Source organism: Cricetulus griseus, chromosome 5, assembly GCF_003668045.3.
Source record: "Cricetulus griseus strain 17A/GY chromosome 5, alternate assembly CriGri-PICRH-1.0, whole genome shotgun sequence".
Taxonomy (NCBI): Eukaryota; Metazoa; Chordata; class Mammalia; order Rodentia; family Cricetidae; genus Cricetulus; species Cricetulus griseus.
Window position 1 is genome coordinate 147,305,744 of NC_048598.1, and position 17,789 is coordinate 147,323,532.

The window sequence follows — 17,789 nt, forward strand, 5'->3', positions numbered from 1 at the left end:
CCACAGTCTGTTTAACCACCGAACATATGAATTATTTCTATTTTGGGTATTTATTCCAGTTTGCTTTTCTGTTGGGGAGGAAAGGACTTATTTGTCCTGTACTTCCAGGTTATAATCCATCACTGAGAGAAGTTAGGGCTTTTCTCCCTTCCCGTTATTTCTCTTGCTCCGCTAGGTTTTCTTGTTTGTTTGTTTTGCTTTTGGTTTTTCAAGACAGGGTTTTTCTGTGCAACAGCCCTGGCTGTCCTGGAACAGGCTCTGACAGAGATCTGCCTGCCTCTGCCTCCCAAGTGTTGGGATTAAGGCATGTGCCACCACCGCCCAGCTTTGTCCAAGTTTCTCATACACCTCAGGCCCACCTGCCTAGGTATGGCACTGCCCTCAGTAGGCTGAGCCCATCTACATTAATTAGCAATCAAGAAAATGTCACACCAATATACCCACAGGCCAGTATGATTGAGGCAATTCTCCCAATAGAGGGTCCTGTTAGGATAAATTGTGAGGGGACTTTGACCCATCTCATGGCAGGCGAGGGTAACCCAGGCAGGGGACAAACATGCTAGGCAGACAGAGTTTAGTGAGAAGTTTTATTAGAAAGGGAAAGGGGGTTAGGAAAGAGAAAAGAGGTACAGAGACACAGAGACAGAGAGAGGACAGAAGAGAAGGAGGCAGGGAAACTCCTATCTGCCCAGGGGAATAGCAGGAAAGAGAGAGGGAAAGAAAGTATAAATGGGTGTAAGTCTTTCTTTTAAAGGGGTTCTTTGCTCCTGGGCTGACCAGGATACTGCCTGAGTGCATTCTGCCAGGTGACAGGGGCAGGCCAGCATAATGCCCAAATCCTTACAGGTCCCTCAGATAACTCTGAGCTGTGTCAAGTTGAAGCCAACTAGGATGGAGGGGAGTAATTGAGAACAAAGCTATTAATACTTCTATGTGTGTTTTTGCACAGAATTAGATTTTTTTCATCTCTCTTTTATAACCACCCAGAAGTAAAATTGCCGGGGTACATTTTTAATTTTATAACAAACTACCCTTCGGATACAGATCAATTGGCAGAATGCTTTGCCTAACATACAGGAAGCCATGTGTTGGATCTCCGACAACAAATATAATATTTGTAATATATATATATATATATATATATATATATATATATATATATATATATCAAATATAAACTGGGCGTGGAGGCACAGGCCTAAAGGTAGAGACAGGGGGATCAGGAGTTCAAGGTCATCCTTCTCTACCCCAGGAGTCTGAAGCCAGCCTGAGCTAGAGCACACCTGACACAAAACAAACAAAAAATAAAAACAAAGGACAAACGAAAACGCCCAGTCCAGAACCACTTTACAGTGTCATCAGCAGTGTTCCAGTCATATAGCACATGATATTCTTGCTAGTGTTGGGTGCCATCTTTATTTACTATTTTAATAGGTATGCCATATCACATGGTGGAGTTTGTTTCTTCGGTGTTTGTAGGTTTCACATGAATAGTTTTCCAGCCTGCCCTGGAACTCTGTGTTACCGATTTAAAAAGTGCCTGACCAGGCACACGCCTTTACTCCTGGCACTCAGGAGGAGGCAGGAGGCAGGTGGATCTCTGTGAGTCCCAGCGCAGTCAGTGCTACACAGGGAGATCCTGTCTCAATAAATAGACAACAAAATAGAGGAGCGTCACTACACTGAAAACCAGCAGACCCTGGAATTCCTTTCCTGAAAGAGCTTGCTTCCTGTTTCTGTGTCAGCTGTGACACAGGAACCTGGGCTCCTCAGTTTTCTCTTAACCTTCTTGCGCCATCGTCCTCTAGGCTTGGGGTGGGGTGGGGGTGCTTTTTTTAGTTATCTGGTGGGGGAAGGAGAAGGGAGTGGAGAAATGTTTGGGAATTTTCTCTCGCAGAGGCACAGTCCACCGAGCTGAACTCACCCACAAGTATCTGCCAGGGAAGTGAGGAAATGCGGTCTATGTACCCAGGAGGAAAACGAGCAGGCAAGGCAGCTGTCTGGAGGGGGAAACGCCATACAGTTTTGCGTCATCGCGGTCCGAGACTAGGTGGCAGTCCTCACAGAACAGGATGAGATGAGACGGAAGGGTCCAGGCAGCATGGAGCTCGCGGGGTTCAGGGCAGGCGTACCCAGCACAAGAAAGAGACGCTCAAACGCTTCTTGTCTGGTCTCATCTTGAAGGCATCGATCTTCTCTTGGCTTTCCAAATGGTGACAGCTCCTATACAGGAAAACTATCTTGTGAAGGAACCTCTTCGTTTTTGTTTTGTTTTGGTTTGGTTTGGTTTTTCAAGACAGGGTTTCTCTGTGTAGCTTTGGAGCCTATCCTGGCACTCGCTCTGGAGACGAGGCTGGCCTCGAACTCACAGAGATCCGCCTGCCTCTGCCTCCCGAGTGCTGGGATTAAAGGCGTGCGCCACCAACGCCCTGCAAAGGAACCTCTTTGAACCTCTATTAATAATAGTAATAAACTTCTTAGTCGACTGTTGGTGTTCCAGTCAGATAATTAGGTCATGTATACCCCTCCTCCTGGGGCTGAGAAGCCGGCTCAATGAATGGGTAATGAATGAGTTTGCCATGCAAATGTGAGGCTGTCAGTCCACATAAAGGCAGATTTAGTTTGTAGCACTCATCTGTGATTCCACGGTTCTGGTGAGATGAAAGGCGGAGACCAGCCGCTTGAAGGCCAGCTAGCCTGGCTTTTGCAGCTGTGAAGAAGAGACCTCTCAGAAAAGGTGGAAGATGAAGACCACTAGCTACATCCCAGGTAGTCCTCTGACCTCCACCTGTGACCTCCGACCTAACTCACACATACATTTTATGCACACAAGGAAAGTTCTTCTCTTCCTCCTGTGTGCATGAGCAAACAGAGGCAGGGTTTTGGGCTTTGGCCATGCTGCTCAGGCTAGCCTTGAATTTGGAGACTTCCTGCTTCAACAACCAAGGGGGTGGATTACAAGTGTGTTGTCACTGTACCTTACCCAACCTCGTGGTCTGTGTTTAGTGTCTATACCTCTTCTCTTTGAATTGCTTATTAGCTATATCTTGAGTTGTCCTGGATAATAGCAGTAATAGTGGAGACCAGATATGAGCAAAATGTAGCAGAAGTTTTATGTTTTGTATATTCTTGTTTTATAATATTTTTATGCTTTAGTATGTCTTTAATGTCTCTTTGTTTTCTTACAAACCAGAAATGATCCTGGAGTTTTACTCCCCCTCCCCCCTTCCTGAGCCAGGGCCTCAATGTAGCCTAGGCTAACCTTGAATTAGTGATCTTCTTGTCTCAGTCCCCAAACAGGCACAGACTACTATGGACTGGCTTGGATTTTCACTCTTATTTTTTCCCGGGGGGTGGGGGGGAGGGGGGCGTGTCTCCCTGTAAAACCCTGGCTGTCCTGCTATTTGTTTTGTAGACTTGTTTGAGACTTTCTTCGACCTCAGAGGTTCACCTGCCTCAGCTTCCAAAGTGCTGGGATTTAAATGCCTGAGCCAACCCGCCTGGCTCGGATTTTTACTCTTTTGATTTGCTAGTGTGATGAATTTTATTTTTGCTCTTCGGCTTATTCTTAAAACAAGCCCTTTCCCATTACACTGTGCTGCTCAGTTAATATGCCACTCATTTCATTTTAATCATATTTTACAATAAAGTTTTATTAGACTTAATGCATAAACACTTATGAAATCCAGGTGTAAGAGGCTGAGGAAGGAGGGATAGCTACAAGTTTGAAATCAGCCTGGTTTACACAGCCGACTCTAGTCTATACATTGTCTCAAAAAACCAAAACATGAATCTGGAATCTGTCTCCATTTCATAGGTGATGGAATTTAGTCTCCTACAATAAAGGAAACCTAAACCCAATCCAAGCGCATGAACTTTTGCAGTAGCCTGTGGTTTCTTCAGCATGGTATCATCCTTAACGACTACAGAGAGAGCTGACAAATACAGGAGACTACTCTTATTTGATAAAACAGAACTTAACCAAAGCATAGCAGGGGAAATGAAACTCTTCTCTATTTTTGAATTTCCCAGATATGATCACACCTAATGGTTAGCAGTCCCCGCCTCCCAGCTCTCACTATACTTTTTAAAAATTAAAATATATTAATTTATATATATTATATATAATATAAAATATTTTACAATATTTACAATATATATATATATATATATATATATATATATATATATGGAATGCTTCATGAATTTGTGTGTCACCCTTGCACAAGGGCCATGCTAATCTTCTCTGTACTGTTCCAGTTTTAGTATATGTGCTGCCCAAGTGAGCACCCCCATTATACTCTTTTTTTTTTTTTTTCAGTGTTAGGGAGTGAACTCAGCCTGGAACATGCTCATGCTAAGCAAGTATTCTAAGGCAGAGACATACCTCAGCCCCACACCTCTCACTGGTGGCCTCTGCAGAACTTTCAACTTTTCTAGTAATGTTCTTTCTGGCTATGCACATACCCTACTGCTATCAAAAGTTATCAGAATGCCAAAAGGCAGCTCTTTGTGGTTGTTATCCACTTTTCCTTGGAGTCAATGAGGACAGTTCTGGCTGGAGCTGTCCTGGGGAAGAAAGCACCCAGAGAGCAAGAATCTTCTGATTCTTGACGGACCCCAGGTTCCTACAATTGTGTGTGCCATGCCAGAGCCTTCAGAAATAGTGGATGAGTGAATAGATTTTTGTCACTGATCTAATTTGAATATGAATTTTTCTTCATACATGTTGTGGGACCTTGAAGAATTTTTCTTTCCTTATTTTTATTTAATTTATTTTTGAGAGGGTCTCTTGGGGCCCAGGCTGACCTCAAAGCTGGCCTCAATAGTTGAACTCTTTTTTGTTGTTATTGTTTGGTTGGCTTTTAAAGGCAGGGTTTCTCTGTATATCATCCCTGGCTGCCTGTCTAGGAACTCACTCTGCAGACCTGGGTGGCTTTGAATTTACAGAAATTCATGTCTCTGCCTCTCAAGTACTGAGATTGCAGGAATGTATCAACAAGCATGGTGTGTGCAGTGCTGAGAATCAAACCTGGGGCTTTGGGTATGCTAGACAGGCACTCTGTCATCTGAACTCTGTCATCCACAGCCCAATTTACTCTTATTTTCCACAAAATAAGAATAATAATACAAGATGTTCAAAATACCTTTCATTTGAGTCCTTATGACTTCATTGCTCTTATAGTACTAGAAAGTGATAAGTGATTTTTACAATAATTTTTGTTCCTTTTTTTTTTGTAGCTTTGGGGGTTAAACTCATGGCCTTCAGTATGTGAGGCATATCCTCTGTACTGAATCTCATCCCCAATTATTTTTTTATTTTATTTTATTTTTATTTATTTATTTATTTTTGTTTTTTTTCGAGACAGGGTTTCTCTGTGTAGCTTTGGAGCCTATCCTGGCACTCGCTCTGGAGACCAGGCTGGTCTGGAACTCACAGAGATCCGCCTGCCTCTGCCTCCCGAGTGCTGGGATTAAAGGCATGCGCAACCAACGCCCGGTTATTTTTTTAATTTAATTAAGAAATTATTGTATTGTGGGGTGGTGTGTAGCATGCCTTTAATCCCAGCACTTCGGAGGCAGAGTCAAACAGATCTCTGTGAGTTCAAAGCCAGCCTGGTCTACAGAGCGAGTTCCAGGACAGGCTCCAAAGCTACACAGAGAAACCCTGTCTGAAAAAAAAATCAATTTATATGCTGGGTGGTGGTGGTGCACACCTTTAATCCCAGATCTCTGTGAGTTCCAGGCCAACCTGGTCTACAGAGTGAGTTCCAGGACAGGTTCCAAACCTACACAGAGAAACCCTGTCTTGAAAAAACAAAATAAAAATTAATGTATTTATTACATTTATCTATTTGTGTGTGCGCTCGTGTGTGTGCATATATATATGCACACACACGAGCGCACACACGAGCACACACACATGGACATGGTACACACGTACATGGTGCTCATGTGGAGATCAAAGCACTTGGTGATTTAGTAATCCTCCCACCATGTGAGTGTCAGAAGTTGAATCTGTGTGCCTGTACCCACAGAGCCATCTCACTGGTGTGCTTCCTATCTTTAAAAATTATGTTATTATTATCTTTTAAGTTTTTGAGACAAAATCTCACTCTGTAGCCCAGCCTCACCTTGAAATTCACCTGCTTCAGAGTGCTGGATCATTGGAAGGAGCCACCACAGTCCACTATAGGTGCTATATTTCTGTTCCCTCTCATTCCTATTCTATTCCTTTATTTTTTTAAATTTACTTATTATGCATACAGTATTCTGCCTGCCAGAAGAGGGCACTAAGTCTCATTATAGATGGTTGTGAGCCACCATGCGGTTGCTGGGAATTGAACTCAGGACCTCTGGAAGAGCAGTCAGTGTGCTTAACCACTGAGCCATCTCTCCAGCCCTCCTCCTCCTGATATTCTATTCCTGATTATCCCTTTTCTGCTAATGCTGTTAGCTATTCTTTACTTGCAGGCCTGAAACCTTGGCATCATCTCTAACTTTTCCTTTCTTCTCTCTCTCTCTCTCTCTCTCTCTCTCTCTCTCTCTCTGAGACAGAGATTCTCTGTGGCTTTGGAGGCTGTCCTGGAACTAGCTATTGCAGACCAGCCTGGTCTTGAACTCACAGAGATCCTCCTGCCTCTGCCTCCTGAGTGCTGGGACTAAAGGCGTGTGCCACCACCTCCTGGCTTCATCTTTCTTAGAGTACCATCACCTACCCAGACCTACTAGACTAAAGCTTAATTTACAAATAAGGCACAATAACAGACAAACAGTAATTAATACTTATGATAATATTCTACAGTAAATGGTAGGCAGTCTCTCTTGTAGACAGTCAGGACAAATGCTGTTGTATTTCAGTTGACAGCAGGTAAGTGTCCTCTTCAGGTAGTGAGAGCACATAAGAGGGCTGCAGTAGGGCCATTTTGTGATTATGCTTCTGTATGCTTCTGCTTCCACTTTCCCCATTAGTTTCCCTGCCTGAAGGCTCTGACCAATCCAGTACCTACTACTCCCAGGCTCATCTTGATAATGTCTTAAGTCTTCAGTAAGCTGTAACAGGGTCCCCACAAAAACAAGAAGACCCTGGAGGAGCTCATGTTCCAATGAGGAATGACAGGGAAGGGATAGCAAACACAAGGGTGTAGTTATCAGGCTGATAACAAGCAGAACCTTTCAGGATTGGAAAGGACTGGACCACTGAGACCAAGACAGAGATAAAACTAAGGAGTGTGGGCTGATGGCTTCCCTGGGCAGAGTCTATAGGATTTGTCAGTTATCAAGGTCAGGATCAAGGGCAGTTTCAGTAGCAAATAGGAAGCACAGAGACTAGGTAAAGAAGTCACAAAATAAAGAGAAACAGAGAAGGAACATAGATTTCCTTCCGAGGATAATGGTTGAGACTCCAAGGAGGATAAAAAGCAACATATTTAGTTCTCCCCTCCCTTGTGAAATAGACAAGAGCCTCAGGGCATTGATCCCTGGGGTGAAGAAGCTGCTATTTAGAGAAAGATGATTGATGGTAGCAAGGTCCCCAAGGGAGGCTGAGGAGACAGAATCTAATCAGGAAAATGTCTTTGTTTATAATCACCCTCTTGCTACATACAAGCCAATTTGCATATGTGTATGAATATCCACAAACTGAAAAGCTTCTAACTCTAAAGCTTGAGTGTGGACATGACTGCACAAGTGAAACAAAGATTCCCATGCCTGATTTGTGAAATCAGGGTGACAATCAAAGGCATATGACACCACCAAATACCTCACAGCTGTTTATGTAACTGCATATAAAATGTAAATTGCGATGGAAAGCAGCTTGATATAAGGATATTTTCAGACTGCAAACAGGATATTTTAATGTTATATTGCTATTCTGACAGACTATCATAAACTTAGTTAAGTCAGGAGTTCAAAACAGGCCTCAGCAGGTTAAAATAAAGGTGTAGTAGGGTGCTACTCTTTTTTTACAATTTATTTTTATTTTCTTTGCATTGGCATTTTGCTTGCATGTATGTCTGTGTGAGGGTGTCAGATCTTGGAGTTACAGACAGTTGTGAGCTGCCATGTGGGTGCTGGGAATTGAACCTGGGTCCTCTGGAAGAGTAGTCAGTGCTCTTAACCTCTGAGCGAGCCATCTCTCGCCCCTTCTAGCTTCTAGAGACAACCACAAGGGTTGGGGATGTAGTCCAGTTGTGGAAACCTTGACTAGAGATAACCACATTCTTTGGCTTGTGACCCAGTTTCTTCATCCAAAACCAGCAAAGCCACATGCCTCTGACTTTTTGTGCAATCATCCTCTACTCTTTCTAACCATAGTCAGGGACTGGGGCTGTCGCTCAAGGATATGTCCCGCGCCCGCTCTGTATTCCTCGCCAGCAAGAAATCATACGCAGGACACTCGGATCCTTCTGCAGGAAAGCTTTAATGCGTCTTGAGAGGAGAGCATAAGCTTCCCAGAGCAGAGACCCTGAGCCAAGAATCCCGTCCCCTAATAAAGGCTGGCAGCCGCCGCCTGGGACGTGTCACCCTATGATTGGCTGCAGCTCATCAGGCCATATGACGCCACGGAATAGGCAGAGATCAAGGAATGGAAAATTACCCAGCGCCTGCGCAATAATCTTGTTTACATTCGGTGCCTGCCGGATGCAGGCGCCATCTTGTAATGGAGAATGCAGGGACGGCTCCCTACATATCCCCCTTTTTTTATTAATTAATGAAAAGGCTTTATATTATTACAAGCAAATAGGTCACCCATATGTTGAGGGATAGAGGTAGAGGTTGTACCTTCCCAAAATCAAACATTAAGACTGTGTACGGGAGTCGCGACTAGGCTGTTAGCTTGACCCGAAGCACTCTCGACCTGTCCTCTGCCGTTTTTCTGGGAAAGGGAGTCTCAGGGCAGGTAACCCTTATGCAGGTCAACGTACCTCCCAGAGAAGCCTGTATAATAGGCAACTCTGTGCGATGCCTTTGCTCAGCATCCCTCATTGGGCTGCCCAGACCAGACACTCTACCCTGTGCAATGAGCCTAGGCTCCGGGTGTGCAAGAGCTGTCTGGCCAGCGGCCTATTGCTTAAGCATAGTTAGCCAAATATCAGTGGAAGCCCCTTGTTCCAAAGCTACAAGCGCTTGGGCGATAACCACCTTGTCTCTCTTAGTTTGAGCCCTGAGCCTACAGACCAGCCAGAGAAGCAACATCAATCCGCAGCAAACGGCTGCACCAAACAATCCCACCTCCACCCATTTCCTTAAAATAGGAGACAGCTGAAGCAATCCATGATGACAGTCCCTCCGTCAAGGACAGGAGTTAATCTGGATAATAGCGGCTCTCAACTCCCGGGGAGAGGGTGGAGTTCTGACTTTTGAGGGTCCAAAGGGGCTCTTCGGGTGAGTCTTTCCAGGATCCACAGGGGATTCTCTTCATCCTGTGGAAAAACGCATATCGCTCCCCTGGATCTTATGAGAATAGGATCCGGGCCTCTCCAAAGACCAGTTAAGACATCTTTCCATTTTACCATCTCCTTAGACCTTTTAGGTTCTGAGGTATGACGCTTGGCCGCTGTATGGCCCTGAGCGTCGGTGTTTAGAAAATTAAGGGTAAAGAGTGCCATGGATATTGCAACTCTTGGCACCGAGGGTAAGGATGCTCCCATTCCCTCCTTTTGTTTGATTAAATAAGACTTAAGTGTGTGATGGGCAAGTTCCACAATGCCTTGTATAAGGTAGGCCAGTTAGATGGGTAATTTCCATCTGTCTGTAGAAGTGCTGGAACTTTTGAGAGGTATAAGCCGGCCCATTATCTGTTTTTAAGAAGCACATAGGTGGCTAGGTAAAGTCTTATTTTTGTAATACAGCTGAACTTCCTTAAACAGTAGCTTAACTTCTTTCTGAGGCAGGGTTTTTTTTGTGACTTTGGAGCCTGTCCTGGAATTCGATCTGCCGGACCAGGCAGGCCTTGAACTCATAAAGATCCATCTGTCTCTTACTCCCGAGTGCTGGGATTAAAGGCGTATGCCGCCAACGCCCAAAACTTAAAGGCGTGTGTCACCAACACCCTGAGCTTAAAGGTGTGTGCTACCAACATAATAGATTAGCATCTTTTACAAAACAAGAACTTTACATTGTCAGGCTTTGCTTAAAAATTCTAAATTGAAGCTCTTTAAGTATAAACATTAATAAAATTAAATATTTGAAAACTGGTTTTAAAAAGAAATTTAAATTCCTTAAGGTCTTTCTGTAATATATAGAAGCATTAACATTTTAAATCTTAACTGAAAAACTTGTTTCTAAGATGGTACCTCTGATTTCCATGCGGTAACCTTTAGTCAAGATGGAACTTTAGCAAATGGCTACCGTCAGTCATGTGACCAGCTACAAAATGGCCATACCAGGAAATGGAACATTTTAAAACAAGCATACATAAATTACTTGAGCATCTTTAGGATATGAGGCTTTTCCCAGGCACCCCAGGCCTCTAAGAAGTTTTGAATAACATGTGCGGCCTTTTCCCCTGTCAAAGACTGGGAAAGCCATCTGCAATTTTCTCCGCTCCTCTGATGGTAAAAAGGAGTCGGTACCAAATAGTGGGGGTGCTGATGGAAGCACACCCGCTGGCATTTTTGGCAGCCGATATCTATCGGGGTGGTATCGTGCTGCTTCTTTCTCTAGCTCTGCTTCCTTGCTAGAGTCTAAAATCTCAGAGTCTGAGCTGCTCAGCTCCAAGGCCTCTAGTTTCATTGTAGGGCAGAGGCTAGGTTTTGAGTCTTTATTTCTCTTAAATTTACCGGGGTGTGACCGGTTACCTCCTATTTTCTCTCCCTCCATTTTTGTTTCTTTTTCACCTAGCTGAGCTGTTTCCTCTAAAACTTTATCTCTTGAGCTTTTAGAGTCATTAGAGCTATCAAGATTTAAAGCTTTAAACTTATTTACAGAATCATCTAACAAATTATTCACTCCCTTGTCAGTAGACATTCCAGGAGGTCCTTTTTTCTTATTTGTTGTTTTTTCTGTTAACAAATTATTCACTCCCTTGTCACTAGACATCCCGGGAGGTCCTTTTTTCTTATATTTTATTGTTAGGCGCGCCCCATCTCTCACCACATTCGGTTTCTGATATGTAATTCTGGACTTCTTTAAGATTGCTACAACAGTGAGAAAAGTCAAAATAGCTCCTAGTAAAAGCATAGAAGCCTCTATATTAACCTCCCACAATAGCAACATTCCCAAGCCAAAGTCCAGAAAAATCATACCTCTCCGAATTTACCACCCTGCAGTTCTGAATCCGCCTCGTTAGAGGGGTCTCCGAGGTGCTGGAAATGTTCACATGTTCCCGGGTTTCGGCACCATATGTCCCGCGCCCGCTCTGTATTCCTCGCCAGCAAGAAATCATACGCAGGACACTCGGATCCTTCTGCAGGAAAGCTTTAATGCGTCTTGAGAGGAGAGCATAAGCTTCCCAGAGCAGAGACCCTGAGCCAAGAATCCCGTCCCCTAATAAAGGCTGGCAGCCGCCGCCTGGGACGTGTCACCCTATGATTGGCTGCAGCTCATCAGGCCATATGACGCCACGGAATAGGCAGAGATCAAGGAATGGAAAATTACCCAGCGCCTGCGCAATAATCTTGTTTACATTCGGTGCCTGCCGGATGCAGGCGCCATCTTGTAATGGAGAATGCAGGGACGGCTCCCTACAAGGATAGAGTGCTTACCTACCATGTGTGGCTCTGGGTTCTCCCAAGTAGCGTACCAAAAAAAAAAAAAAAAAGAAGCATACTTAGGAAATGTCATTTTTAAGAACTCCTGTAATTAGGTTAGGTGCAATTGGGGAACACAGTGTATTCTTCCCATTTTAAGATACTTAACCTTAGTCAGGTGTAGTGGTGCACACTTTTAATGCCAGCACTCGGGAGGCAGAAGCAGGTGGATCTCTGTGAGTAGAGGTTAGCCTGGTCTACAAAGTGAGTTCCAGAACAGCCATGGCGGTTACACAGAGAAAACCTGTCTCAAAGATCTTCCCCCCAAAAAAATCCTTAACCTTAATTACATTTTTTAGTTTCTTGTGTTAGGTTAGAGAACATACAAACATGGGCACTTCTGGGGGCCTTTACTCTGCCGGCCATGCTGGAACTGACTATGAGATTGTTTGGAGGGGGTGGTTTCTCTGTGTAGCTTTGGAGCCTGTCCTGAAACTCACTATGCTGGTCTCACATAGATGCGTCTGCCTCTGCTTCCCAAGTGCTGGGAGTAAAGGCATGTGCCACCACTGCCTGGCTATGAGGAACAAGCATTTAATATTGGAAAGTCTGGAGCTGGAGAGATGGCTTAGTAGTTAAGAGCACTTTCTGCTCTTCCAGAGGATCCATACTTAGTTCTCAGCACCCACACATTACTAACAACCATCTGTAATTCCATTTCTAGTGGATCTGAAACAACCCCCCCCCCCCCCCCGCTTTCTGACTTCCATGGGCACTGCTCACAAGTGGTGCAATATATACATGCAGGCAAACCCTCATATGTGTAAAACAAACATAAATACATTTTTTAAGTTAAAAAATATTGGAGGTTTAGCCAGGCGTTGGTGGTGCATGCCTTAATTCCAGTAGAGGCAGGCAGAACTCTGTGAGGCCAGTCTGGTCTACAGAGCGAGTGCCAGGACAACCTCCAAAGCCACAGAAAAACCCTGTCTCGAAAAACAAAAGAAAGGAAGAAAGAAAGAAAGAAAGAAAGAAAGAAAGAAAGAAAAAGAAAGAAAGAAAGAAAGAAAGAGAAAAAATTGGAGGTTTGATATTTGTACTTGAGTTGAGATTATATAGGTAAACTAGGTTCTAAAGTCCTGGCATGTGGGTGTGGTGTATAGAGGCTAAAAATGGCCCACAGGTAGCTTGGGGAAAACTTTCCTTTTCAGTCTTCAAAGAGAAATATAGCTGAAAAATGCATTTTAACTGTGCTAAGGAAGGAATAGATGAGCATTTTGAACCAAACATTAGAACTATAAAAATAAGGTAGTATTCCAACTTCCAGGTTCTAGATAGGATACTGGTGATCACACAAAAGGGAGAAAAGCCTAAATGTTTTCATTTTACAGGAGCTTGTGGGAGTAACATGCCTCATAGAGAATTCTTAGGTTAGAATTTACAAAACTGTATTCAGGACTGGGTCTTAATTCAACTGATTGGTGTCTCTACTTTGTTAGCATGTCGTCTCTGGATATATGCATTACCACAAAGTGTACTCTCTGTAAAGCATGGTGGCTAGTTCTTGGTGACAAAATAGTATTTCTTGGCAATCATATTTCCAATTGGTAAGAAATACTATTCTAGGGGCTGGCAAGGTGGCTTAGTGGTTAAGAGCACTGGCTGCTCTACCAGAGAACCTGGGTTCAATCCCCAGCACCCACATGGCAGCTAACACCCGTTTGTAACTCCAGCTCCAAGGGATCTATACTTCCATGCAAACATACATGCAGGCAAAACACCAATACACATAAAATAAGAACCAATAAATATTTTTTAAGAGGAATACTTTAAGAATACTTTCTAAGTACTTTCAGAAACATGCTAGAACACAGTATTCTTCCTCAGTGGGTTTTGAGTACTTGCTGTGTTCCAGGCACTAAGCTGAATATTTTTATTAAAAAATTTTACAGATAAAAAAAAAAGAAAAGCAAAAGTTTAAATGGTCTCTAATAGAAGGCTAAAGCCAGAACACAGAGGGGGAAATAAAAGAGGAACAGATACATCCTAATATTTTCTGCACCAGTAACAAATTAGTCACCAGATGACATGTCATATGTTAGTGAAACTTTGAAAAGTAGTTTTGCTGTTGATAAAAGGGAACCCTGCAATTCGTATTTTAAAACGACTGATTTATTCTGTGTATGTTTGGTTCTTTAAAAAAAATAACAAAAGATCTATTTGGCTGAGCATAGTAATTTGTCCTGTAAGCTAGAATCAGCACAAGCAATCCAGGTGGATTTGGGATCTGAATTCTATTTCCATACTAAGATGAAAGCAGTTGTTCCTCTGACTCTATTTGTATCACTATAATCAAATTAATTTCTTTCTTTCTTTCTTTTTTTTTTTGAGATAGATTTTCTCTGTGTAGCTTTGGAGCCTGTCCTGGCACTCACTCTGTAGACCAGGTTGGCCTCAGACTTAAAGAGATCCACCTGCCTCTTCCTCTCTAGTGCTGCAATTAAAGGCATGAGCCACCACCATCTGGCTTTTTCAATTAAGTTTCTGTTTTGTACATGTATCTATCCCACCACTGACTCAACCAGCAAGTAACTACCAACTCTTGTCACAGAGAGGTACTATGCAAGGCTCTGTGCAATACACATAACACAGAAATTTTTACCTTTTATTTATTGTTCTAAACTTATTTACTTTTTATTTCCTATTGTAAAGTGAAATATTTTTATTACCTGTCTTCCTTTTCCACTTTCTACGTATCCATCTTTCTCCATTTACATATACATCTTTCTACATGGATTCTTCTACAATGAGGAGGCTACCTTTCATCTCTATCTGCTAGCCACCCTTTATCTGTGGCATGAAAAATAAAAGACCCAGAGACTGATATTGGGGTTCAAGCTTCAAGCTGAAGATCAGAAAAGCAAAGCATCGGGTCACTAGCTCTTACTCTACTCAGAATGAAAGGTGATCCTGGCTCCACCAAACCTCAGAGTGTAACCTCTCCTCAGCATGTCTTCCTAGTCTCAATGTGGCTGGAAAATGAATGCCTGATACTACTGAAGACCCTGCTCCTATCTTTTATACCCCATGTAGCGCTGGGATTAAAGGTGTGTGATCCCAGTTGCTGAGGTCATCTTTGTGTGAGCTGTTTCTCTTTAGGAGTGGATCAATCTTATGTAGATCTGGGTAGCCCTGGACTCACAGAGATCCGTCTACCTCTTAATCCTGAGTCCTAGGATTAAAGGTATGTACCACCAGCTCCTAGCTTCTGGCTGCAGGAACTGAAGGTGTATTAAAGTGTGTATCACCACTGCCTGATCTCTATAGCTTGAGGCTGATTTTGCTTTCTGAATCCTCAGGCAAACTTTAATAAATCATAAGTAATATATCACCACATTTTATCTTCCCAGAGGCAACCAGAATGCTTTCTTGAATATTCTTCCAGGTGTGTTTTATTTTTTTTTTCAAGATTTCCATTGTGTGTATGAGTGTTTTGCCTGAGTGTGTATACGTATATCACGGGAGTGCCCATGATGGTTGGAAGAAGGCATCAGATCTCCAGGAACTATAGTCATGGATAGTTGTAGGCCAAAACACGGGCAATGAAAACTGAACCCATGTCCTCTACAAGAGCAGCAGTTGCCATCTCTCTTGCCCTTAGATGCATTTTACCATCAAGCAAATATTAAGGATACTAAGCCACTCCACATACATCTTATGTACCTTTTGTTCTTTGACTGCCTCGTTTTTTTCTAATGTCTGAATACCAGCCATTGTACAGCTATAGCACAATCTATGCAGTTGTTGACATTTCCATTGGTTTTATTTAATATGCTATTCCTGACATTGGCAAAGTAAAGATTCATATTGAGATGCTTGTGGGATATCTTCCTACACACAGAATTCCTAGCATGTTTGTAACCTTTCACAGACTTTTTTGGTCTATCAGTCCTCTATCTGTTTCTCTACAGACCCATCAACATGATGGTGAACTTTGCTAATATAGAAGATGAAAACTGCTGTCTCAGTGTAGTCCTAGCCTGCATTTCTATTATGAGATTGGGAGTATTTAAAAAGTTAGTTGTATTCCTGTTCTGTTTCTCTTGGGCAACTGTGATGATAACAATCCCTCATCTATTAGAGAAATTAGCTCTTTGTTCACAAGTTGAAAATACCTGTTACCCACTTCTGACCTTTGTGTTTCAACTTTGCAGTAGCCGATGTCATGCAGAATTTTTAATTTTTACTTTATAGAATCATAATATTGTGAATTCTGTGATTTTTGTTTTTTTTGTCGGTGTTGTTTGTTTGTTTTCAAGACAGGGTTTCTCTGTGTAACAGTCCTGGCTGTCCTGGAACTCACTCTTTAGACCATGCTGGCCTTGAACTCACAGAGATCCACCTGCCTCTCCAGTGCTGGGATCAGAGGCCTGCGCCACCACCACCAGGGTGAATAACAAAGCTTAAGAACACAATAGGATTAGGGAATGTGGCTTTTGAGTTAAAGACAGAATCATGGCTTTTATCCTTCCAAATTCAAATTCAGATGCTGGTGTCCTAATTACATAGCCCTTCTGTACCTCGAGGCTTCATCTGTAAGATCAAAATGACAAAATATACTAAGTTTGAGATGACAATTGCATGATGCATTTAACTATTACCGTGTTAATGATGATGGCCATAGACAATTCCTCAACTTTTACTAATATCCCACGTTTTCTGATTCTAATCAGAAGGAACTAGGTAACAGTATGCATCAGTGTTTCTCAAACACCCCCCAGGTGGTTCTAACAGGCAGTGGAGGTCTAGAGCCTCTGTTCTCACTTCAGACCAAGGGCTTCAGATGTGAAGAAAAGAACAGTGAGGAGCACAGCCATGTTCTATTGGTCACAGGCTATGAATTTGTCAGAAGGGCATTAGAGCGAGGATGGGGAAGCATTGAGAGATGCCGGAGATGAAGAGGAAATCAGTCACACAGGTGAACGTGTTTATGTTTATGAGGAGGCATGCCTCTCAGAAGGGCGTAGGTTACTCACACCCCACACACACCCAGATAACCTTACTAAGGTAAAGGACTTGGGGCACTTAGGTTTGTTAGGTATGCCGATGGAGTGTGAAGACAGGACCAAGGCTAGCTTGCCTCCACATTGCCTTCCCTGATAATTCATCCACATACACCTATCTCTGTCTCTCTTTTTCTGTGTGTGTACTGGGGGGTTGAAATCCTCAATAACTCTCCGAATAAATTATTATTTCTGATAATCAGCAAGACAGATCTATGAATTTTTGTAGTTTCGGAAGCAGTTTTGGCAATTTAGTAATTTTTGAAGCTAGGAAGATTTGTAACAGTATTTTAAAAGAAGCAGAGCTGGGCAGTGGTTTTGCATGCCTTTAATCCCAGCACCCAGGAGTGAGTTTGAGGCCAGCCTGGTCTACAGGGAAAGTTCCAGGACAGACAGAGCTAGACAGAGAAACCCCGTCTTGAAAAACAAAAGCAAGCAAGCAAGCAGAGCACACAAGAAAATTAGATAAAATTATCTAATCTCATTGAAACTATGTGGTCTAAAAAGACTGTCCAGGGACTAGATTCCCCACGGAAATGATTCCAATGGTTTCCTTTAAGGTAATTGGTAAGTCTCTCACAAAACCACTTTTAATCACATATGACAATCATTCTAGCTCCAGTTTTTAAAACTTAACATTTTTGAGTCTTATTTGCCATAACTTGTCTAAAGCAGCATAGCGTCCCAAAATTGAAGTTTTATCAAACTACACCATGAGAATGTGAGATTAAAACATAGCTGTATCCCCAGCATATTTATATCTTACAATGGTGTCTTCACCCAGGTGGGTGACTAATGGAGATGGGGGCAGGAGAGGCTGTTTCATGGATAAAGTGGAGTATCCAAGTTCTGTTGCCAATCATGCTATGTCCTACAGACCCTGATTCACGGAAGGCCAGCTAGACCCTGGGTCTTCCTTCTACATCTTTATTTTCTTCTGCTCCCCTTCTTTGGATTGCACTACTTGCGATTATTAGGACCCACGTAATTCTTGTTTAGGTTGTGCTTTGATTTCTTCCTCCCAGGACTGTAC

General features: G+C 42.8%; 1 non-coding gene across 1 annotated transcript; it reads right to left on the reverse strand.

Annotated features, from left to right (window-relative positions):
• Positions 1-4,183: 4,183 nt before the first annotated feature.
• Positions 4,184-4,290, reverse strand: LOC113836216. Its single transcript, XR_003486200.1, has one exon. It is a non-coding gene; the product is annotated as a U6 spliceosomal RNA (small nuclear RNA).
• Between the last annotated feature and the right edge of the window lie 13,499 nt (positions 4,291-17,789).